The following is a 23,296-nucleotide window of genomic DNA, read 5'->3' as shown; positions in this document are numbered from 1 at the left end:
GCAGACCCCACTCCGTGTCCCACATCTGTGCTTCCGGCTGGATTACCTGGCTTCTCGGAGCCTCAGCTTCCTGGTCTGCTCGCGGGGTGATGGAAGCATGGACTGACTAGTGATTTGCTCAGAACAGGGTAGGAAGGGGTCTAGTGGAAATTCCACGGGACACCGTCAGTATAGGAATCGCAGGCCCTGTTTCCCGCAGGTCTGCCTTCAGGATCGGGAGAGCAGAGCCAAGCAGACTCGCAGCAGAGCCTGGGGACGGGCTCCGAGTGGTGGGTCCCCCTGCTTCCTGAGTCTCGGAAGGAGCAGCTCCAGCGGGCAGTGGCAGCTTCATCCCACACCTGGAAGCATCCAGACCTCAAGGCCCAGCAACCCCGAGCCCTGTGTCTGGGCCCCCGGGAGGCAGACGGGACAGGCCGGCGTCCTCCTCGGCCCTCTTCCTGCCCAGAACATTCGGGGTCCAGGCCGTCATTAGGGAGAAGCATGGATGGGGGTATCCCATGTGGGAACAGGACACGGAGAGGCTTGTGCACGTGGACATCCACACCGGGAATGTGGGTTGGTGGGACGCGGGCCCTAGGAGGGGCAGGTGGTGGGCCTGAGGAAACAGGGTGGGGCCGGGGGTCCTGGGGGGTGGTGCTTTGCCTGTGCCGGGCCTCAGACTCCACGGGGCTTCCCTCCCCTGGTCACTGGGGAGGAGGGGCCGAGCAGTGTTGTTGGAGGGACCCCTCGCGTCCCGAGGCCTGGCAGCATCAGCCCTTCAGGCTCTGGGTCGGGGAGCCTGAGGGGCGCAGGCCCAGCTGTGCCCACAGGGAGGCCTGGAGGGGTCAGGCGGGAAGCACTGGTGTGGTGTCGCCTGTGCAGAAGCTTCCGAGCCAGTGTCCAGTGGGAGCTCTCACCTGGCATGTGGGTTTCAGGTCCACAGCTCAGATCACCTTCTAGCCGCTTGGTTTGTTTTCTAGACACAAAGTCCTAATATCTCCTACGTCCCCTGCCCATGAAAAGGCACGTCTCACATGGCACCAGGTGCTGCCTCTGGTCCCCCCTGACTGGACGCCCAGCAGCCAGGGTCACCGCGTCACGACTGTCAGGGGGTGTCAGGCGTGGGGGGGCGAGAGCACACGGTCCAGGCCCACGAGGGGCCGTGCCGTCCACGGAGCCGGTGCTGTGGCTGTAGGTGTTCCCTGCCCCCACCCCACGGGCAGAGACCGCCGCCCCCTTACAGACTGTTCCCAAGTGACGTCACGTGGACCCTGCTCGGGCCCCAGCCTGGCGAGGCGCTCTGCCCCAGCGGGGGAGGTTTCCTTTGTCCACGTGGAGTCAAGTAGGCAAATAACAAAACCAGAGCCCAGACCACCACACACAGGCTCTATTCAGTGGCCAGAGAATGGAGAAGCGGGAACTAAGTTCACAGATCAACTTCTCGCCCTCCTGGAGAGAGTGGCTTAATTTTAAACAGTGAAGACAAAGGGAGGAGGAGCAAGGCTGGTGATGGGATGAAGAGGCCTTGGTGGGGGGGGGGAAGGGGCGGGGCTTTTCCCAAGGGGGCGGGGCACCACCTCCTTTGACCCGTTTCTGGTCCTTCATGTCCAGTCATGGCCGCCGGTGGGTGTGTCACTTAATATGCCGATATAGTAAATTCAACCTGTGATGAGACTCAGGGTCGGTTGGAGGTCACATTTGTTGCCATCTTGGTCCCAGCTGGTTCCATCTGTTTGTTTCTGGCTTCCTTTCTTACCTCTGGACCCCTTAACTTAAATACTTAGGTGAAATCCTGCTGAAGTTTGGGGGTGGAGGACAGCCCTGTGAAAGGTGGGTCCACGGGCTTTGAGCAGAGCCTGGAGCAGCTCTGACAACAAGAGGAGGCTGAGACGGGCGGTCAGTTTGACGCCCGCACTGGGGCCTGTGGTCAGCATGCGGAGGTGGTCAGCCGGGGGCACGTGTCAGGGAAGGTTCTCGGTGTTTACACAGAAGATGTGAACGTGGGTCCAGATGCAGAGCTGCCTGCGGACGCTGGTACAGAAACCCCTGATTCTTTCCTGAGAAAATTTCTGGGCGGTCATTCAGGCAACAGGGCAAACAGCTTGCTCTGGAGGCTCTTGTGGGGAAGTGGGGACTTAGCCACAGGGGCTCAGCCTGCATAACCCCAGAAGCCCTCCCAGGACAGCCCCAGAACCGCTTCTGGAATGGCAAGCAGAAGTGGGTCTTCCACCTACTACACGTGGAGGAGAGGGCTGGGGTCTGCAGGGCCGCCCTCACCTTCAGGGACTGGCTGGAGGCTCACAGGACCCAGCACATGCTCGTGGCTTGTGTCCTCACAGCTGAGATGGGTCACAGCACGCAGGAGGCGTTACCTCGAGGCAAGTGCTCACGCTGAGTGTCCCGTTAGCGACACAGCATGGTAGGATGCTGACTTTCTCCTCGAGCAGAGTGACTTCAGGTACGAGGTCCTCGAAGAATTCTGAGCAGAGTGTTTTCTCATGGCAGCTCAGACGACGGCCATGACGAAGACTTCCATGTCACGTCGGACTGGCCACATATGTGGTCCTGAGGCTGTTCGAGGGCTCTGGAAATGTAACTCTCCTTAAGGAACATGCAGTGTGTTGCCCTTCACTCGGCATACACAGAGGGCCTCCGAGGGACCGACCTGTGGGCCTTGAGGTTGCTCAGCAGGCTCACAGGGGTCTGGAGGTACTCAGTGATCTTGGAGGAAAAATGATGCACATCCGAGGGGCCTAGGAGTCCTGAAAAGGGTACTTCCTCTAAAATAAAGCAAAACAGTGACTAAGACCTCATGGAAAGAGCTGCATGCCTCCCTTTCTGCACGGCTACTCAGGGCCTTTCCTCGAGGCCACTACTCACATTGAGTCTCCCTTTAGCTCTAGAGCATGGCAGGATGAGCTCCACCCTGGCCATGGAAGCACCCGGTTTAGCTAGAGAAAACTCATTTTCTTCCCACAGCCATGCCTACAGTGGCTAGAGGCTTGTCAACAACAGTGAATTTCAGGTAGCTTCAAGGCAGCATGAATGCAGCTTTCAAAATGGGAAAGCAAGGCTAGTTCCATCAGGTCCCCATTTCCATGAGCACACGCAGCAAACATCCCTGTGGTTTCTAACAAGTCAAAAGAGACACAGGTTACCCAGTGGTTCATTCCCTGGATCAACTCCTCGAAGCAGGGTTTTCTGCATCTAGAGAACTGCCTCAACGAAGGAGCGCCCTAGCTAGGCCTCCGGGCCTGTGGCTCTTCAAAAGCCTGCAGTGTTACACAAGGAACTGCGCTTTAGATGCAGTCGGAACACAAGCCGACTTTCTCCTGGAGGCAGGGTGACTTCAGGCAAGAGGTCCTTGATGGAATGTGATGCCGAGGGTTTTTCTCAGTGCCGCTCAGACTAGGGCAATGAGTCAGGTTTCCACGGCATGTTGGACCTGCCAGAACGGTGTTCGTGAAACTGTGGGAGTGCTGGGGATTTCAACCTGTCCCAAGAAAGAGTGCAGTGTGTTGCCCTACACTAGGCATACACAGAGTGGCTTCGAAGGGCTACGGGACTGGATGTTGCTTAGCAACTAAGTCCCTAATGCTGATCCAACAAAGGCCCTGATGCTGCTCCTACATCAGGCCCTGAGAGTGTCCCCAGCTAAGGGCCTGACGCTAGGCTTCACTCAGGCCCTGTTGCTCTCCCTACGTCAGGCACTGATGCTGTCCCTACCTGAAGCCCTGACACTGGTTCTAAACAAGGCCCCGATACTCTCAGTGACTAAGGTCTTGACACTATCCCTAAGTCATTTCCTGACACAATCCCTAAACTTTACCCTAACCCTGTCCCTAGCAACTGTCCTGCCTCTTAAGCTAACTGAAGCCCTTATGCTGTGAATACCTCCGGCCCTGAATTTAGTCCCAAGGCCGTGACACTGTCCCTAACTAAGGCCTAGATGCTCATCCTAAATCCGGCCCTGACACTATTCCTAACTCAGGCCCTGACACTCTACCTAACAGAGGCCCAGATGCTAGTCCTAACTAAGGCCTTGATACTGTCCCTAACTAAGGCCCTGCTGCCGTCAATATCTAATGTCCTGACACTATCCTGAGCTCATTTCCTGACCCATCTCTTACCAAGATCCTGAAACTGTCCTTAAGTAAGCCCTGATGCTGTCCCTAAGTGAGGCCCTGAGGCTGTCCCTAACAGAGGCCCTGAGATTGTCTTTAACGAAGACCCTAATGCTGATCCTACAGAGGCAATTATACTACTCCTAAGTCATGCCATGACACTGTCCCTAACTCAAGCCCTAGAGATAGGCCTCACTTAGGCCTTGTTGCCGTACCTTAGTTAGGCTCTGACGCTGTCCCTACATCAAGCCCTGACACTGGTCCTGATTAAGGCCCTGACACTCTCAATAACTAAGGTCTTCATGCTCTCCCTAGCTCATTTCCTGACACTATCCCTGGCCTGGAACCTGACTCTGTCCGGAGCTTATTTCCTGCTTCTTATCCTCACTGAAGCCCTAGTGCTGTCCCTAACTAAGACCCAGACTAGTCCTAACTAAGGCCCTGACACTGTCTCTAACTAAGGCCCCGAATCTGTCCCTAATATAGGCCCTGATGCCGGCAATAACTAAAATCTGGACAATATCCTGAGCTAATATCCTGACCCATTTCTGACCAAGGTCCTGACACTGTCTCTAAGAAAGCCCTGTCGCTGTCCCTAAGTGAAGGCCTGAGGCTGTGCCTAACTCAGGCCCTGTAGCTATGCTTAACTGAGGCCTTGACTCTGTGCCTACCTCAGGCCCTGATCACATCTTTAACTAAGACCCTAATGCTGATCCAACAACGGGCCTGATGCTGCACCTGAGTCATGCCCTGACAGAGTCCCCAGCTAAGGGCCTGATGCTAGGCTTCACTCAGGCCCTGTTGCTCTCCCTAAGTCAGGCACTGACGCTGTCCCTACCTGAAGCCCTGACACTGGTCCTAAATAAGGCCCCGATACTCTCAGTAACTAAGGTCTTGACACTATACCTGGGTCATTTCCTGACAGGATCCCTAAACTTTACCCTAACCCTGTCCCTAGCAACTATCCTTCCTCTTATGCGAACTGAAGACCTTATGCTGTATTTAACTCAGATCCTGAATTTAGTCCGAAGGCCGTGACACTGTCCCTAACTAAGGCCTAGATGCTCGTCCTAAATCCAGCCCAGAACTGTCCCTCACTAAGGCCCTAACACTATTCCTAACTCAGGCCCTGACACGATACCTTACAGAGGCTCTGATGCTAGTCCTAATGCAGGCCCCGACACTGTGCCTAACTAAGGCCCTGCTGCCATCAATATATACAGTCCTGACATTATTCTGAGCTAATATCCTCACCCATGTCTTAACAAGGTCCTAAAACTGTCTCTAACCCTAACCCTAACCCTAAACCCACCCTAAACCTAACCCTAAACCCTAATCACTAACCCCGAACACTAACACCTAACCCTAACACTAACCCTAAACCCTAAACCTAAACCCGACCTAACCCTAACCGTAACCCTCACCCTCACCCTAACCCTAACCTAACCCTCACCCTAATCCTAACCCTCACCCTAACCCTAACCCTAACCCTAACCTAACCCTAACCCTCACCCTCACACTAACCCTAACCCTAACCCTCACCCTCACCCTCACCCTCACCCTAACCCTAACCCTCACCCTCACCCTCACCCTAACCCTCACCCTAACCCTCACCCTGAAGTCTGACTGAGCCCCTCTCTGTGCTGCCTAGCCTGCCACTATTGCACACAAGTCCTGGCAAAAAGGTATTCATGGCATTCACCGGCAACCTCAGTCCCTCTAGCACAGTAAGGATGACCACAATGAGGTACTTGCCCCAAAAGTGGGACAGGTGTGCCACCTTACCATCAAGGCTTCCAAGAAAGCTACTCACAGGACACACCACCACAGTGGTGACACGAGGGGTTTGCTGGGAAAAGGAAATGGCACTGCTTGGTTTTCAGCACTTGACGGACAACCTGTCCAATTGCAGAGGCACCACAGAGAGTAGGTGACACATGCTCACACCCCAAGGAGGCATGCAGCAGAGCGGGGGGATGGCTCTCCCCAGGGCACAGAGGGCCACCTGCAAGACACGCCAGGAAGGTGAAAAAAGCGTCTGTTGCGTCAGAGGACCACAGCCACACTGATGCCCTGAAGCAAAAGGACAAGACACTAAGGTCGGGATAGAGTCGGCGCTCCTGAGCTCCACACACACCAATAGGCCAGGGGTGGGGGGGCAAGGGCCCCAAGGGCAGGACACGAGTGGCCCCATTCGCTTTGAACTTCCAGCCCTCATCTTGTTCAACTTAGCCCCAGCCCTGGAGAGCATGACATAACCACCAATCCATGTGCATGGAATCCCCAAAGGGGAGACCCAGGGAGGCCGTCACCAGCAGGGCCTGCTTCAGCCTCACCAGCCACCTCTTCTCAGGTGACAGTGCCCAACAATTCTGGGACTATTACATCTCACGCATGACATGACACCTGTGAGATGAGGTTATCACAGCCACAGCAGAGTAGAGGACCCACACTGCACGGCCTCACTGCCCTCGGGTTGCCAGGGGCCAGAGATGGGCGAGTACGATGCAGGATTGGGTCAGCTGGACACACACCTAAGAGCCGATGCACACGCCCAGGCAGGCAGCTCAAGAAGCAAGGGGAGAGCCAGGTGCAAAGTTGTGGTCAAACCCAGAGCACTATGCTCCAGAAGCCCAATGCTCCTGGCAACACGCGCTGAAGAAAACCACACCTCTCTAGCAGCAAAAAAACCGCCAACATTAGGTGAAAAACTTACCACACCCAGCAATGGGGGCTGGCTATTCACAAGTTGCAGGGGGCCTCGGGCACCTCAGTGCAGCCACTGGTCCCCAGCGCTACCCCATCACTGCCAGCCCCAGAGCCCTCACGGCCATCTCAGGGTAGCGTGGCAGCAAAGGGGGGTGGGGGGGAGCAGTGCCGGGAATGAGGGGGAGAGTGGGCGGGGCATGCCCTCTCCAGTTCGCCCAAGTTGGCAGGTACCGGTCCGTCAATGTCTCTCGATGGGGACTTGGGGAAAATTCTGCAGACGCACCTCTGACGACTGGGCCCCAAGAGGAACAACACCCAGACCCGTGCCACCCTATCCAGGTTATCTCTCATGGCCCGGGGCGGTCCCCACCTCCTGAGTGCGACTCCGAAAAATCTCTCAGAAAGAATCCAACCACCAGGACTCAAGCGGGCCCGCCACGGAGTCCATTCCACACTCCGCGGGCCTCAGCACATACCACTCAGTCTTCCCCTCAGCAGCAGGAAGTGTAGAGGGAGGGGGGAAATTACTAAGGTTGACAAAGAACAACCGCGCCACAGGCGTCTGGGTGGGTGCAGGACACTCTCCCTTTCCTCCCCGCAGCGCCGGGCCACCGTAGGGTGGGTCCACGCAGCCAAAGGGGCGCTGGTGGGTACTGGCACGCCGGGCCCGGCAGCTCCACGTCCGGGCGGAAGCGCGGCAAGGACTCCCCCCCGCCCCGGAAGCCTGCACGCCCCGTCTGCGGCGAGAGAATGACACGCCCACGCCCCTGCGTGACCAGGAGAGTCGCCGCCAGCTTCGCCGGACTCCCGGACTCCGCCTCACGCTCCGAGGCCGCGTCCCATCCATCGCAAAGGTCGCCAGAGCGCCAGAGGGAAGAGACGATATAAAAGAGGCCGCCAGATGGCGGCCGAAAACAGGCGCGAACGTAAGCGGGACAGATCCCGAACGCCCGGGAGCGAGGACGCAGCGCCGGTCGCCCCAAAGCCAGAGCTTGTCCCGGGGCGGGTGGAGGGCGTCCGCCCCGGCCCTGAGGCATCCTCGTCGGACTTAGCTCCCGGTTTCGCATGGCACAACACGGCACGACCGACCCCGGCAGCAGACAGGGGGAGCGGGGGCGGGGAGAGGAGGCTGGGAAGATATTGGCTGGCGTCTGCCGCCATGGAGACACGCTAGCCACGCGATTTCCAGGTGGTTAAAATTCCACGGGGACGCCGGCGGGGCCTGGTGGCCAGCAAGGGCTGCCCAGAGCGAGATCCTGGCTCCTGCGAAGGAGGGAAGCCGTGGACTGGCAAACCGAAACCAAGCTCAAAGAACAACAATGCACGAGTCGGTTTTCATTCCATACTTTCGAACGGAGGAGGTCTTTCAAATGCACAGGGAAAGCCCAGAAGCTGGAAAGGAAAGGCTGATACGCTCAATCCCATACAAGTGGAAATAAAAATCTCTCTCTGCATAGACGGTGACAACGTCCAAAGACAACAAATGGGTGTGTGGGGGACACTGGGGAAAATGCACTTGTGGTCATGAGGACATGGATTTCAGCATGACTTACCACAATAACGGGGGGGGGGGGGAAGTGTGTGTGTGTCAATAGCTATCCACTATACACCGAGTTCCAGTACATCGGTACAATGCAACATTGTGTGTTGTGTGTGTTTGAAATATGTTAGATGATGATGATAAACTGTAGTCCAATAAAAGAAACAAAATAAAACCACCACCCAAAACTCAAGATGTAGAACTTCCAATGTCGGGCATTAAAAAATAAATTTTTTAAAATGGGGAAAAAAATATATATATATATATATATGATAAGGGGTTCCTATCCTATCCCTAACCCTAACCCTCACCCTAAACCCTAACCCTAATCTGTACCCTCACCCTAACCCGTACCCTAACCCTAACCCGTACCCTAACTCTAACCCGTACCGTACCCCGTACCCTAACCCTAACCCTAACCCTAACCTCGTTTTCCCCAGAGCACTCTTCTCCCATGCACTGCCCGCTTGCACCAGCCCCAGACTGGAAGCCACAGAATGCTCTTCATACAGCCCCACCCAGAATTTGTCTGCAGCTGCCGCTCAGTCCCTGATGCCTTCAAGCAGCACGTTTTTGCATTTTGTGCAGATTTTCTAGTTGTTTTCTGTGACGGGTGAGTGTTCATGATCTTGCAAAATCATCACAGGAAGGAGAACCAGCAATTACCCATGCACTTTTAGAACTGCCTTGTGCACAAACCTCACATCCTTTGAGCCACACTTGGAAAAAGTATACATTTCATCTGTTTCAAAGGTCACGATGGCTTCACTACAACGGACTTCAGAAACAGATCACTATCTTAACAGAGGGCGCACTGCAGTGTAGGGAGGGGGGAACCCTTCGGAACCCTGAGGTTTGCCAGAGGAGGGCTGGGGCTAGATGGTACAAGAGAAGGGAGGGAGAGAGAGGACCTCCCGCAAATGATTCCATTTTCAGATTCCCGTTCCCGCACAGCAACCTGCTCTTGTCCACAAGCCATCTCCCTTCCTTCCTAAAGCAAACCTCCTTCCCTCCCCGCTAAGCGCCCCCCCCCCACATCATCCGAAGAGTCTGTCTCTCAGTAATTCCCTGACTTGCCCACCCCTCTCCATCTCCATGGCCACTCTCTGGCCCTGCTCCTGCCCTCAACTGAGCCGCTGCAGTCGCTTCTAATGGATTCGCCAGTCCCAGTTCCCCACCACACTCAGAGGATTCTCTGGTTGACACTCTGCCCACCTGACTCCCAACCCCTCCACTCAGTGCCCACCTCAAGAGTTCTTCCTGCTTCCTCCCACCCCATGTACCACGTGGAATCACGCAGAGGTCCCTGAATTCCTGTACTCACAGGCTGCTCCAGACCTTACCCACCCTATTGTCTCTGCCTAAAGCCACCCAACTATCCTCATCCATCTGGACTTCTTTCAGCTCAAGACCCATCCCAATGTCCACTCCCCAGGCAGCCTGCCTGGCCCCCCAGTTTGAGCTGGGGCCCTCCCTCTGCTCCTATACTGCCCTTGTCTTAGTCAGCTCTGGCTGCCATAACCAAACACCATACCTGGTGGTTACAAATAGTGGACACTCATTGCTCACAGTCTGGAGGCTGGAAGCCCAGACCAAACTGGTGGTGAGCCTTCCTGGTTCATGCCAGCTCCTTCCCACTGTGTCCTCACCTGGTGGAAGCAGTGAGGAAGCTCTTACAGGGACATAATTCCATTCTTGAGGGCTCTACCCTTATGACCCAGTCACCCCCAAGAGCCCCACTTCCTGACACTGTCACTTTGGATGTTAGGATTTAATACGTGAATTGGGGGGACACAAACATGCAGACATAGCAACGCTTGACATACACTTATCACTGCTCCTTCCACTTTATCTAGGGATTGGTGGTTTCATGTCAGTCTCTTCCAAAAACTAAGCCCCTTGAGGTAGGAGCCCAGTCATTCATTCTCCGGGCCCTGGGCATCAGGCTGAGGGGCCAGTACACATGGGGAGGCAGTAGAAAGCTGTAGTCACAAATCTGCGCTTTGGTGTCAGACAGACCTGTACTTACATCCTGGCTCCATCCCTTCCTCGCTGTGACCCCGAGCAAGGTCACTGAGCCTATTTATCCACCTATGTAATGTCATCGTGAGGTCATGTAATGCCTAGGTGACAGGTGTTCTCATGTGGTCAAATGTTCATGTGTGTTGGCTGCTCACACCTGGGCGTGTTCATTTCCACGCGCCCAAATGGGCACACACACATACACACCAGACCCTAGGGGCCCACAGAACATGGCCATCAGGAAGAAAAGCTCTGGCCCTAAATGGCCACAGGGTCAGGAGCATAGTTCTGACCTTCAAGGGATGGAGAAGCTGTGCTCTGGAGTTTGGGAGATGAGATTTCTTCTGGCTAAAGGTGCTGGTGTAAACAGCTTAGTGTCACAACACGGCTGGGAGGTGCACTTTGTCTCTGCAGACGGAGAGGCGTGGGGTCTGGGGAGCCATCGGGAACTCAGTATGGCTAGAGAGGAGTATCCAAGTGTTGATCCCAAACTTTTGCCTAGAATTCCTCAGGATCCAAGGAAACTCTCATGAACAAAATCTGGTCCATTCTCTCCAAGTTTAGCACAAAGTGTGAGAGCGGGTCCAGCTAACACACAGCCATGCAAGAGGCAGTAAAGTGAGGGTCCAAGACGGAGGAATGTGAGGAATTCAGCGATCCCCTGTGCAGGGAGGAAGGGTGTCACTTGCTTAGGGAAGCAGCCAGGACTGAGAATGTCCAGGGCACCGACGCACACTCTGGAAGACGCAGCCCTGCAGCCCCCTCCCGACTCCCATCCTCCCGCCGTGCTTCTCATGGGGGGCCCAGGTCCTGCAGCAGCTGGTGTCTGATGAGTTTCTGAGCTGTGACCTTGACTCATTGCATCTCTGCTCCTTGACTCATCACCCTGTGACCTGCTCAGAAATGACCCTCCTGGCACTGGATCAGCCCTCGGTCCCTGGGCTTCTTGCTGGAGTTCCCTTGGTGTCACCTAAACAGCCCAGACTGTCTTTGCCCATCTTTTATTTTTTGAGCAGAGTAGAGCTGATTTTAAAAAACATAAAACATGTCTGTTTTGGTCAAATGCAGTGATTTCTCCCGGATTGAGAAATAAATCTGTTTATTCAAAATAATACCACTACAGTGAAAGCAGGGTTAAGGCAGATCTGAGCCATGACTGGTGCAAACAGGGCTGGAGCAGCTGTCAGTGAACACCTCCCAGGGTATCGCCAGGGCCAAGGGCCCCTGCGGCTGGAATAGGCTCACAGAACCAATGACCCAGATTTCAGAACAGGCCAAAAGAGGCTGATGAACGGAGAAGCTTGGGAATAACTGCTCCCTCACTAGCTTAATGCGCCTCAAATTTGAGAGCCCGGTCTTCACTCACATTGGGCCATATTAACTATTTTAATACGGCCCATCATGGGGTAGTCCGTGGGGTGTAGTCCGTGGGGTCCCAGGCTGGGTCAAGCATCCACGCCCATCATGGGAGATTTTAGGGCAAACTCTGCTGTGATCTTGGGTATTTAGGCCAGGTGATTCTCCAGTGGTTAAGATGAGGCCTATCCGTTTGTTTCCTATTTTATATTCATGTTTTCAGTAACTCCAGGGAGATTCTAAGGTACAGGCAGGTCTGGGCCACTTGGAGGAGGCCAGGTCCCACGCTCCTGCCCCTAAGAGGCTGTTCTGTGACAGAGCTGGGCAGACACACAGCACAGAGCACAGCCCAAGCAGGAGCCACCAGCAGGGGCAACTTGGGCCGCGGGTCACTGTGCCGAGCCAGAAGGGGATCTTGCTAGACATCGCCAACCACACCAACCTTTATAGTCAAACCTGACCATGGCGGGGGCGGGGCGTGGCGTTAGCTAAAGGGTACAGGTCGCTCTTTGTGGTGACGGAAACACCCCGGAATTGACCACGTGATGGTTGCTCTTACCCAAGAATAAACCAAGACCATTGAGGTGACCCTTTAAATGGGTGCATTGTGTCGTCTGTGAATTATAACTCAATAAAGCTGTTTAAAATAAATGAACAAATAAAGGGATGAACAAAGATTAAATACAATGAAAATGCAAAAAGGAAAGAATTAGCAAGCACCTAGTCTGTGATGTTGCAGATTGCTGTGGTCACTGGGACCACCTTGGGGGCCTGAGCAAGTGACCTCAGTTTACTCTTCTGTAAAAGATGTTATCAACTCTCCACCCCTGGGCTGGCCCCCAGCATGCAGACGTGTTGAAGGCTACAGTCTCTAGCACAGCCTGACATACAAAAAACATTGAACCATCGCTATTTTCACGATCTGAGTGTTAATCAATTACTCAGATTTTCTGAACCATCATGATAACAAGTTTCCGCAGAAGCCAGAAGACCCTTCCAGCTGCAGGGAGGGGCCTGAAGGAGAGTGGGAGCTCTGGGCACAGATGATCCTGCACCTGCATCCCCAGGGTCCCAAGTGAGGGTCAGGTGGGGCAGCTAGCAGGGCTGGTGGATGCCCCCCTCCAAACCCACCCGCCCACCACACTCAGAGGTCCCTCCCCCTGCTGCTCCCTCCAAGTGGAAAAAGTGAGGTCAGGCCCTGGCTGGCTCTGGATGAGCTGAGGGAAGTGAGTCACCGTGCGATTTCCCAACCCTGAGCCCTGCGGCCAGGGGTCACGGGAGCCCTGAGGTCAAGGTCAGTGTGAAAATGCCTGTGGACAGGGCTCAGGTCTCCTCAGCTGCGTCCAGCCCCTTGCTCCACAGTCGTGAAAACTGAGGCCCAAATGGGAAGGGTTGTCGGAGGCCATACAGGCGCCTCACGTGGGCCACGACTGCAGCCCCTTAGGGCGCTTTTGTTTCTCAAGTGTCGCGCTAATAAAGTGCGGATATGCTCAGAGTACGGCTTTATAAACTGAACACATGTGCAATCCACACCCAGACCAAGACATAAAAAGTTCCAAGTACCTTAGAAGGCTCCCAAATGCCTTAGTCACCAGTCCCCAAGAATGACTACCACCCACGCTCCCGCCATCATGGGCGCATTCGCCTGTCCGTACTGCTTGTGCTGTGGGCATCCTGCTTCCTCCACTGAACTGGCATTTCTGAGATGCATTCACACCGGTTGTCCCCACATTATATGTGAGTTCATTCTGCTGTCGAGGGGCACCTGACTCCTCTGGATTCGCTGGTCCCGAAGTCAGTGTGCACTCGGCCTTGGGAGAGACTTCCGGGTAGCTGCCCAGAGGCTTTAGGATCTTACGAGCGTCCCTCCCACCCACGGGACGGGGGGGCTCCTGGCGCCCCACACCCTTGCCGTGACTCGGCTCACGCTGGTGTTACACCCTGGCGTTTTAATTCTCACCTCCCTGAGGCGCGTGTGTACATATGTGCTGAGCCTGCCAGTGGTTTGCTCCCCCTGTTCCAACACATGCATCGAAGCATCTGCCTTTCCCTTCGGCTGTGGCCTGCCCGTGTCTCTTGAGAGCTGCCTGGCATGGGTGGGAGACCCCTGTCCAACATGCCCCAGTCACAGAACTGACAAGGAAGTGCGTCCTCTCTGGGTCCCGCCCATGCTGCAGGAGACGCAGGCGTCCACTCTGTGAAACTCCTGTCGGGAGGAGGTAGGCTACCGGGTCTGCCCTCTCATGGGAGCCCAGAGACCCCTCAGATTTGCCACCATCATACACATCCCAACCCCACTGCTTGGCTCATAAATCCAAGGAAAGGGAAACAATCTTATGAAGACTGTGGTTCCACCCCATCCTCGCTCCCAGACTGGGGTTCAGGGAACGCCGTCGAAGTGAGCAGCCAAGGGCTGGGCCCCAGCTCTGTGTCCTGGAATGTGTCAGTCCACCCTCAGCCGCAGACACTCAGGTGACAGCCCAGCTCCCTCATCTCCCAGGGGCAGGATGGCTCAGATCCACTAACAGGGGCACTGGGTGCACAGGGCAGGTCGTGCCGACTGAATCCTTGGGGGCTGACCCTGGACCCTGCTCACTGCCTGTCCTTTAGAGAGTGACCAGTTGAAGGGCGGCTGTGTCATCGATGGGCAATGGCACAGCTCCGGCCCTGAGCCCTGCACCGGCCCTCCTGGTGACCCCAGGCCACTAGGGGCAGCCTGCTGCCTGCTTCTACCGTCGGGACTGAAGACTGGTCTTTACAGCAAGCTGACACGTTGGAGTGTTTGCCACCCTGTGTTCTAGGTGTTTCTACGTGTGTTAGTTGCTAATATCTCATAATAGGTCTACGAAATAGCTGTTGTTATCATATCCATTTCAGAGGTGGAGACACCAAGGCACCGAGAGGTTGAGTGACTGCCAGGTTCTGACCCCAGGCTCACAGGCACCACCGGGCTGCGGCAACACACTTGGTGGGGCTGCTTCTCTTGCACCTGGAACCCTCCGTCAGGTCCCCCCATCACACACACCGAACCCAGAGACCCCAAGTAGAAGCAGCACAGCCCCCGGAGAATAGGCTGATTTCCTGGTACGCCAGCCTTCAATTACAATCTCTGCCAAGACATCCTGGGGTTAGAACACAATGGAGGCGACAACTGCCGTCTCATTTCAGAACCTGTGCGTCTCCAGTTCCCGGCAAACGACAGGCTGGTGCAGGCAAGGCCCAAGACGTGCAGGCCCGGTGACATAAGACACTGTCCGCCATGCTGTCAGCATGGCCCTGCCCTGGCCACTAGCTGGGCCTGACTGTGGGTGGAACTTCCTTCCCAGAAAGAGCCCACTGTGGCTGGGGCACCCTGAGGGCTGGGCCTGCTTCTGGGCTGCAAGGACTTCCCTTCCACAGGGTGATGGGGTCCCCGCTGAGGACAGGAGGGCAATGGACAGGTCTGGAGGAGAACGACCGTCCTTTCTGGGAGGCCTGTGTGGGGAAGGAGCGGGCGAGGAGAGTAGTGGAGCCCGTGCTCCAGCCTGGGGAACTGCCCTGAGAGCCCCACTGGCAGCCCAGCTGCCCTGGAAATCTGCCAGGCTTGGTCCAGCTTAGGGAGTCCAAAGGCCACTGGGCTCCTGAACTTGAGCTAATACTGGGGCTGGTAACCTAAGGAAAGGCCAAGCCACAGGACAGAAATGTCAGGAAGGGGTTAAAGGGTGGGGAGGGTCCCCTGCCTTCCGCAAGCTTCTTCCCTGGATCTGCTGGAACCCCTCTGCCCTCCACATGACTTACTTTCATACAAAGTCAGCCTCCTTTCCTAAACCTCCCTGCCTTCCAGGTTTTTCTGTGCATTTTTTTTGAGCTGTACTATTTTTCCTGTACATACTATTCTGTAAACTTACCCCCATGAAATTATACCTCAGAAATACTCCACTGCCACAAACACAACTCAACACAAAATGATATTTGACCATATGATTGTATCGTAACTTTTCTCCTGACTGGTAGGTACTTACATTGTTTCTGATGTTTTATATAGAAGTAAACATCTTTCTGCACGTAGCTTGGCTGGGGTCACTCACTATTTTGCGAGGACAGATTCTCAAAGTAGAACTGCTGGGCCCAAGAGCCTGTGTGTTTACTTCAAAGGCTGTGTGTGTGACAATCTCAAACCCACGGAGTACAAGTCCAGTGTGAGGGTGTTTTCCTATCTGCTGTGAAAGTGTGTTGCTGACGCGAAGGCTCCATAACCCCCCCCCATTTTCCCTGCAAACCAGGGCCCTGCTATGTCAAAATCACACCAGGAAGCGACGGGGTGATAACCCTGCTTCACTCCGTCACTCTAACCGTCAGCACCATGCAGCCCTGCCAAGGATCCAGAGCAGGTTCCTGAGCCATAGACCCTCTGGAGTCAGAAGAGTTCAGTCCTGTCTGGACTCCCACAGCGGGAATGTGTGCCAGTTTAGTATCTGATAAAGGGTCTCTGTACTGGACACTCTCGGTTAAAACACTGGTTATTCCTGTCCACCTGTCCTTCCAGATGAGCTTCTGAATCACATTAGTAGGTGGTGGGCTGCCCCCTGCAGGCCTACGAGCCATGTCCTTGCCCAGCCTCAAGACCAGAGAGCCTGGAGTCAGCGGCAGAGACATCAGTGGCTTAATGGACAGGGACCTTATGCGCCTGAAGCAAGGTGGGGACTGTCTTCCCTCCTGGAGGGAGGGGGCATTACCAGTTACAGGGGGAATTGACGTCAGGCTGGCTCACCAGTTGAGTTACCAGGGAAACAAGTAGAGGAGCACGGCCCTCCCGGTCCCTGTGATAAGCTATCATGGTGGAGATGTTTAGCTCTGAAGATTAGAAGTCACTAGCTGGGGGGACCAGGGGCAAGCATGTAGGCATTTTACTGATTAGGCTCTAGGATGAAAAGGGAAAGTCAGTCACGTGAGTGGGTGTAGGTCAGGCAGGGAACTGGACGACCAGGGGGCATCCATAGGGCAAGAGAACCTCCGTCTTGGGCAGGGGGGCAACCATACAGTGGGTTTAGAAAGATCCAGATATATTTTTGCTTTGACTTATCCTGAGTCCTTAAAACCCAGAAGAACTAATCTGCTCTCCAGGGCACAGTTGTCTCTGCCTTGGTCACACCATTTTTATAACCTCAGTGACACTGAGCTTTCTCATATTAAGCCTCTGCCTTCCTGAATGAGTTTGTTCCTAGCTTGCCCTATTGAGATCAGGTCTCAGCTTGTCTGTTACATTTTCAAATTACCACTGAATATCTAGGAAGCGTATTCATTCCACATATTCTAACGCTTACCTCCCAGCCCCATCCCGGTGCCTCTGCTCAAGTCTGCACATGCAGGAGGGTCTGGGCAGGAAGGGCACTATTGCAGGTGAGCCATACCCACACCTGCCCATAGTCCTTTTGCCCTTGGCTTGCCAGAAATATCCCTACAGTCTCAGTGATTACACACCCACATTCCCAGCTTCCTGTGCTGTGGGCGACTTGTGTCTCCTTTACTTTGTTTGTTCTTTCCATATTTCTTAACTTTCCGAGTCTCAGTGAGAAGGAAGGGCGGGGAGCTGCACTGGTACCACCAGCCCGTGACCATCAGCCTGGTAGCCTCCTACAGGGGAGCCTTAGAAACAACCGGGACAGTGTCTCAGCAGTGTTGGCTCACATAGGAGCAAACAAGCCTCAAGAAACAAAGGCCGCACAAAGCCCGAGGCGGGTCAGCGGAAGGTCCGATGCTGAGCCTGGACCATGAAGCCTGGCTCTCTTGCAGGCAGCCAGTGGCTGTGGGACAGCACGCCTCCCCTTGTACACAGAACAGGCCATGCCAAGGGACCCTGGGCAGGCCCCTTCTCCTCTCTGGCCTGGGCTGCGAGGTCCCAGGGCCCCTTGAGAGCTGGCTTTCCTCCTATGACCCCCGTGACCTGATCTGGGGGGTTGCTTGCAAGTCCATCCCTTGGCCATGTGCGTTGAGGGATGGATCCCCTTCTCCATGGAGCTGTTTCCTGAAGATGTGGACAACAAAGCAGACGGACCTTTGGTGAAATCTGCATCATGTCTTTTCCTCCAAGGACAACTCCAAAGACATTTTAAAAATACATGTGGAAAAAATTCAAGTTTTCCAAAATAGTAAATGTTACAAAATAACACTGCATATTTCCTCTTTTCTGGATAAAACAGAAAACACGTGGTTATTTTTATCCCCTGAAGCTCCACTGGGAATGGGTGTAACATGTGCCCATGTGCACACAGAAAGAGCCCTTTTTTTTTTTTTTGCGGTACGCAGGCCTCTCACTGTTGTGGCCTCTCCCGTTGCGGAGCACAGGCTCCGGATGTGCAGGCTCAGCGGCCATGGCTCACGGGCCCAGCCGCTCCGCGGCATGTGGGATCCTCCCGGACCGGGGCACGAACCCTTGTCCCCTGCATCGGCAGGCGGACTCTCAACCACTGCGCCAGCAGGGAAGCCCCAGAAAGGGCCCTTTTTATCAGCTGCCCTGCAAGGATGGAGCCGTCGCAAAGGACACAGGCAAGCGCAGCACTGCTCTGCCTGGTGGGGATTCCCTCCAGGCATGGCTGCCCAGCAAATGGGGAAGGACGGACTCCCTGGAACCCCTCCTCCTCTTCTTATGCAGAGTGAACCCAGCTCAGGCCCTGAGGCTCCCAGACTCAACCTCCTCCTGGGTAAAACCAGGATAGCGAAGGTGAGGCTTAGGTTTACGATGAGGGTTTAATAAAAAAATGCTTCACCCACTACCCAACACACCCGACAAATGGCCACATTACCATCACTGCCATCATCAGTGTTCATCCTTCGATTTCGCCATTTATGCAGTAAATCGCCTCTCCAGGGACCAGCCATCTGAATGACTTCTTTTTCCTTGCAAACTGACCCCACATCTCCACCTGCAAACAGGATGTTGGAAAGGACGACATCCTTGAGGACTTCACGGAGTAAATATCAAGGAGTCTGATATCAAGGGCTCCTAATGGCCAGAGCTGGAATGATTTGAGGAAAAAGTAATCATTACTTATTAATATAATGAGTGTGCCATTAATTAATAATGACAGTATTGGCTAATCTCCCATAGACCAAAAGGTCTCAGTCCATACTCATGTAAATATTCAAATAAATAAATGTGGTAGAAGAAAGTGTTTTCCTACAGAAAAAATGTTATTAACAAATGAGGAAGTGGCTTCCCTGGTGATACAGTGGTTAGGACTCCACGCTCCCAATGCAGGGGGCCCAGGTTCAATCCCTGGTCAGGGAACTAGATCCCACATGTACGCTGCAACTAAGAGTTCGCATGCCACAACTAAGGAGCCGGCAAGCCACAACTAAGACCCGGTGCAACCAAATAAATAAATATTTTTTTAAAAAAATGAGGAAGGGGGTACTTCCCTCGCAGTCCAGTGGTTAAGACTCCAAGCTCCCAATGCAGGGGACACGGGTTCAATCCCTGGTCAGGGAACTAAGATCCTGCATGCCTCCAGGAACAGCCAAAAATAAATAAATAAAAAAGGAAGGAATGAGGGAAATAGAATATCACCATTAGGCAAACAACCCTGTAATAATTGTTTCCAGAAATTGGGCAAAAATCTGAGGAGAAACAGGATGCTGGCATAGCCTCAAAGCAACTCCCCCACAATATGTATCAATTACCCTGGGGAAGTGGCAAGAAATGGTCGTCCTGGATATATTTTTAGATCAGAACTTCTCATAAGCACTCTCCTTGCATCCCCTTCCCCACCTAGTTTTTTTTCTTTCATGAGAATCTGCTTACGTATTAACTTCAGAGTAATTCTGATTTAAAACAAACTAAAATCCTTGGAACAATGACTTACATAAACCATAGGCTTGAAATGAGGGTGAAAGGTAAAACATAAAGTGAACACACATGGCTAACATTTCAACACGTTTATTTTGCACGAATGTCCACAGTCTTACCCACTCCTCCCACTCACGCCCCCATGGCCCACGCAGGAAGGATGCAGCTCCAGGACGCCTTCCTCTTGGTGCACGAGGTCACGAGTGACTAAACTACAGGAAGAAATCGGAGAGGCTAAATCTACACAGTAACGTCTGAGCTGGAGGACCTTAGCTAAGAGGGGCTGGGCGAAGAGGGAGGTGAGGGCAGAGGCCAGGCACACACCCTCCCCAACCCCTCCTTGCAAGACCCCACGAGAAGCCTGCCTGGCCCCAGCTCTCCCACAGGGCACCCAGGGCCGAGCCCCTGGAAGGTGGGTCATCCTGGGTGGTCCCCTTGCTGGCCAGGGAGGTCTCTACTCTTAGCAGTGATGACAACATACTAAATATAAATGTGAAACCGTTATTAAACACCTGTTTACTTGAAAGAGACAAATTCATCCGTGCACCTGCTCCAACCAAAGTGTGGCCTGATTGCAGACAATCTGCAGGGAGGACCTTCCTTCGCTCCTTGCTCCCTCGCCTCCTACTCTGCTTCTCATCCTTCCCCACGGGGCACAGAAACAGGTTAAAGAGGCCCACTTTGCAGTCAGAGAAGGGAAAAAGGGACGGGATACGGAGAGGGGACACAGGAAGAGGGGAGGGGGCGGAGGTGACGCGGAGCCATAGTCGGACGGACACACGGCGCCGGCTCTTCCGGTCGCCTTCCGATGGCGTCACCGGCCGGCGCGGGCTAGAAGGGCAGAGTGCGTCACCCCGATGCGCGCCGAGGGGAGACCAGGCCTGAGCCGCGCCGCTTGAAAGGCAGGGCCGGCTCCCTGCGGAGGCCCCTACATGGCGGCGGCCGCACACCACAAACGCCCCTGCGGAAAGCATGACAGGCGAAGGAGACGGGCGAGACTCACCTGACACAGTAGACGAGCCTCCTCAACCCGCCTGCCAACCACGGGCGTCCACTCCGCGCGTGCTCAGGGGCCGCCGCCAGACTGCGCCTGCGCGGGCCCGATGGTCACAGCGCGCCTGCGCAGCGCCGTCTTTGTCGCCCCGCAGGCGCCTGGGAGTCTCTGCGTGCTCCCGGCTGCTCCGGTTGAGGCCTTCTCGGACTGCCCAGTTCGAAGGCATACGCTCTACTCGGGTTTCCAGCCGGCAGAAGGCCCACCCCTCAGCGCGTCTGACCATCATCTTGACCCTTACCCCCCGAATGTCCGCTACCACCTCTCCTCTCTCACCGAACCCTCACCTCTCCTGGCAGCGAAGACGTGCGGCGATCCGGCGCTCAGCTCTGCGCCTGCGCGGGGCCCCTCGCAATTCCCAGCCGGCTTTAAGCTTCTAAGTGCAGGTTATCGCCCACTCGGACACAAAATGTAGTTTTTCATCTTCAGCCTAAGGTTTTCTCCAACAGGGATGTCATGGGAATTACGATTTTCTAAGTGTATACTAATGATCAAGAAGGGACAGTCATCACTTTAACATGTCCTAATGGCCTCGGTTCTGCTGTCCGCCTTAGCTTCGTTTGGGTTCTAAAGGCCCGCGGCCAACTAAGGTCCTCGCTTCCTTGTTAGATTTTTGTTTGTTTGTTTTTGCTTTGTTTCAAGGTCGGGGGTGGGGGGGGAGGTTCGTTTCTCCGCGGGGACCTTGGCTGCCGGGACTCCGCCCCTTGTCCAGCCCAGGGCTCTGCAGGGAGTGCGGGGGCTCAAAGGGCATGTGGGGTCAGGAGACCAGGGAAGAGTTGGGGGGAGGACCCCCTAGGAAATAGACTGAGACGCCTCAGAGACAGGAGTGGGTGGCCCCGGCCTGGACAGTTCGCTGAAGGTCTAAGCACCAGAAGGGATTCTGGGGGTCATTTCCACTTCCAGATGGGTGGTGTCACCCCCTCCACGTGAAGTTAACCTGCCCAGTAATGGGGAGAGAAGGGCTGCCGTAGCCAAACAAGCTCCATGCAGTCTGGGCTGAGGGGTGAGAGTGATGCCTCCTTTCTCCCTTGTGTGGGAGGTGGGCCAGGTGGGGTAACAGAGGCCTTTCCTGTTCATGCTTTGCCCACCTGGGAGGTGCCCCTTAGCTCCCAGACAGCCCACCCACTCACCTCTCCCCACACCCCTTGAGTTATGTTTCTTGAGATTTGGGGGCTGTGGCAGTGAGGTCCATGGGTATTGGGGTGGGGGTGGGTGGAAGGTATGTCCTGTCCTAAAGTCTCGTAGGGAAGAGTGATGTATTCTGGAAAAGCAGTGAAAACAAAGGTCACAGAAGGAACGTCGGCTAAGCCTACAGCGCAGTGTGTGAAATGAGCACGAGTGGCTGGGCCCAGGCAGAAATGTAGGCTGGGAGGAAGGCCTCCAGGAAGAAGAGGGGAGGACCTGACACCCTCAGGGTGTGGAGGGGCGAGGGGACTTGGGCCTGGCAGGACAGATGGAGGGGCCAACCAAAGCATGGTCCCCATGGGCAAATTTGAATGTGGCCTGCATTACAGGTGAGGGCAGTGTTAGACCAATCCCAGAATGTTGCCTGAAATTTGTATTATAATTTGGTTTTAGATTATATTTCTACTTGATCTGTCTCTCTCTTATAAATAAATGGAATACAGCATGGCAATTCTGGCTATTTCAGTTCTGGTTAATGCAGATTTTAGTGCACTAAGATTTTGTTGGCTAATTAGAATTAATTATAATTTGGGGGTATTTTACCATGCCATCGTGCAATTTTCACTGTTGCAAATGGAGAGTGAAATCAAGTACCTGTGACACTAAAGCGATCTGTTCATCTTCAGTAACCTGAGCGGAGTTAAGTAGCCCAGTCAGTCGGGCTGTCTCCGCAGCTTCTTCCAGAACGACTAACTGAATTTTGGTAGAGAAAGGCTTTCAGAGATCAAAGGAAGAATGACAGGCAAATGAAACAGCTCACAAAACTCTTCAGTACAGGCTTTTCAAGCTCCGTGAGCAGTAACATCCAGCCAGGTGGCAGGGTCCTGAGCCCCCTCAGGGTCAGTACACCTTTTGTCCTGGTTTATTTGAATTATTTATGCAGAAAACTCTTGTTCCCTGGCTGGGAAGACCTGTTTACGTGGACATCTCTTTTTAGACAGCTCCCCTCTATTTTTTTCATCTATTCTTGAGTAATTCCTGGGAATAACATGAAGAGGCATAAGTGACCTTCACCTGGACACAGGTCCAGCATTCCCTCTGATGCGCTTCAGGAAAATAAGGTGAGAGCAGAAACTGGTATATTTTTAGATGAAATTTCTTTGAGAAATAGTTTCTATTTTATCTGTAATCCTCTGGCTAATGTTTAAAATCAGTATTCATAATGCTGCCTAAGAGCTTTAGAATAAATGGATTTTAATAAAGAAAAGCTATTTTAGAGTGCTGTGTTGTAAGAGGGGCTCGGCAAAGAAGAGGAGTGGAGAGGAGACTAACAGATGAGGGGTCCCCCAGGGCCCAGAGGGAGCAGCCAGGAACCAGACAAAAGTGAACGCAGGGCAGCAGACAGCCAGGTGCCCGTTCCTGGCCCTCCCGTGGGGAGAGAACTCAGCAGCAGCCTCGGAAGCTGGTTTAGGCCAATATGCGCAGGCCTCTTTCTAGTCCTGCAAGGTGAGCTGGGTGCCCTGCCTGCCCCTTTGCCTGTCCCTCCCCCTTTTCATCTCCAGGCT

At 54.2% G+C, this 23,296-nt stretch overlaps 1 long non-coding RNA gene across 2 annotated transcripts; it reads right to left on the bottom strand.

Annotated features, from left to right (window-relative positions):
* Window positions 1-12,869: 12,869 nt before the first annotated feature.
* On the bottom strand, window positions 12,870-22,236 carry LOC308629774. Of its 2 annotated transcripts, none has more exons than XR_014017710.1 (4): window positions 20,068-22,236; window positions 19,675-19,762; window positions 18,513-18,632; window positions 12,870-18,406 (listed from the first exon to the last, which is right to left on the bottom strand). It is a non-coding gene; the product is annotated as an uncharacterized lncRNA (long non-coding RNA). The 2 variants fall into 2 exon arrangements; XR_014017711.1 differs by having other exon boundaries at window positions 20,559-22,236.
* Window positions 22,237-23,296: the final 1,060 nt, after the last annotated feature.

Source organism: Mesoplodon bidens (genome assembly GCF_964165515.1).
Source record: "Mesoplodon bidens genome assembly, chromosome: 15".
Classification (NCBI taxonomy): Eukaryota; Metazoa; Chordata; class Mammalia; order Artiodactyla; family Ziphiidae; genus Mesoplodon; species Mesoplodon bidens.
The sequence above is the reverse complement of the archived record's forward strand: the minus strand, read 5'-3'. Positions and strand labels throughout refer to the sequence as shown.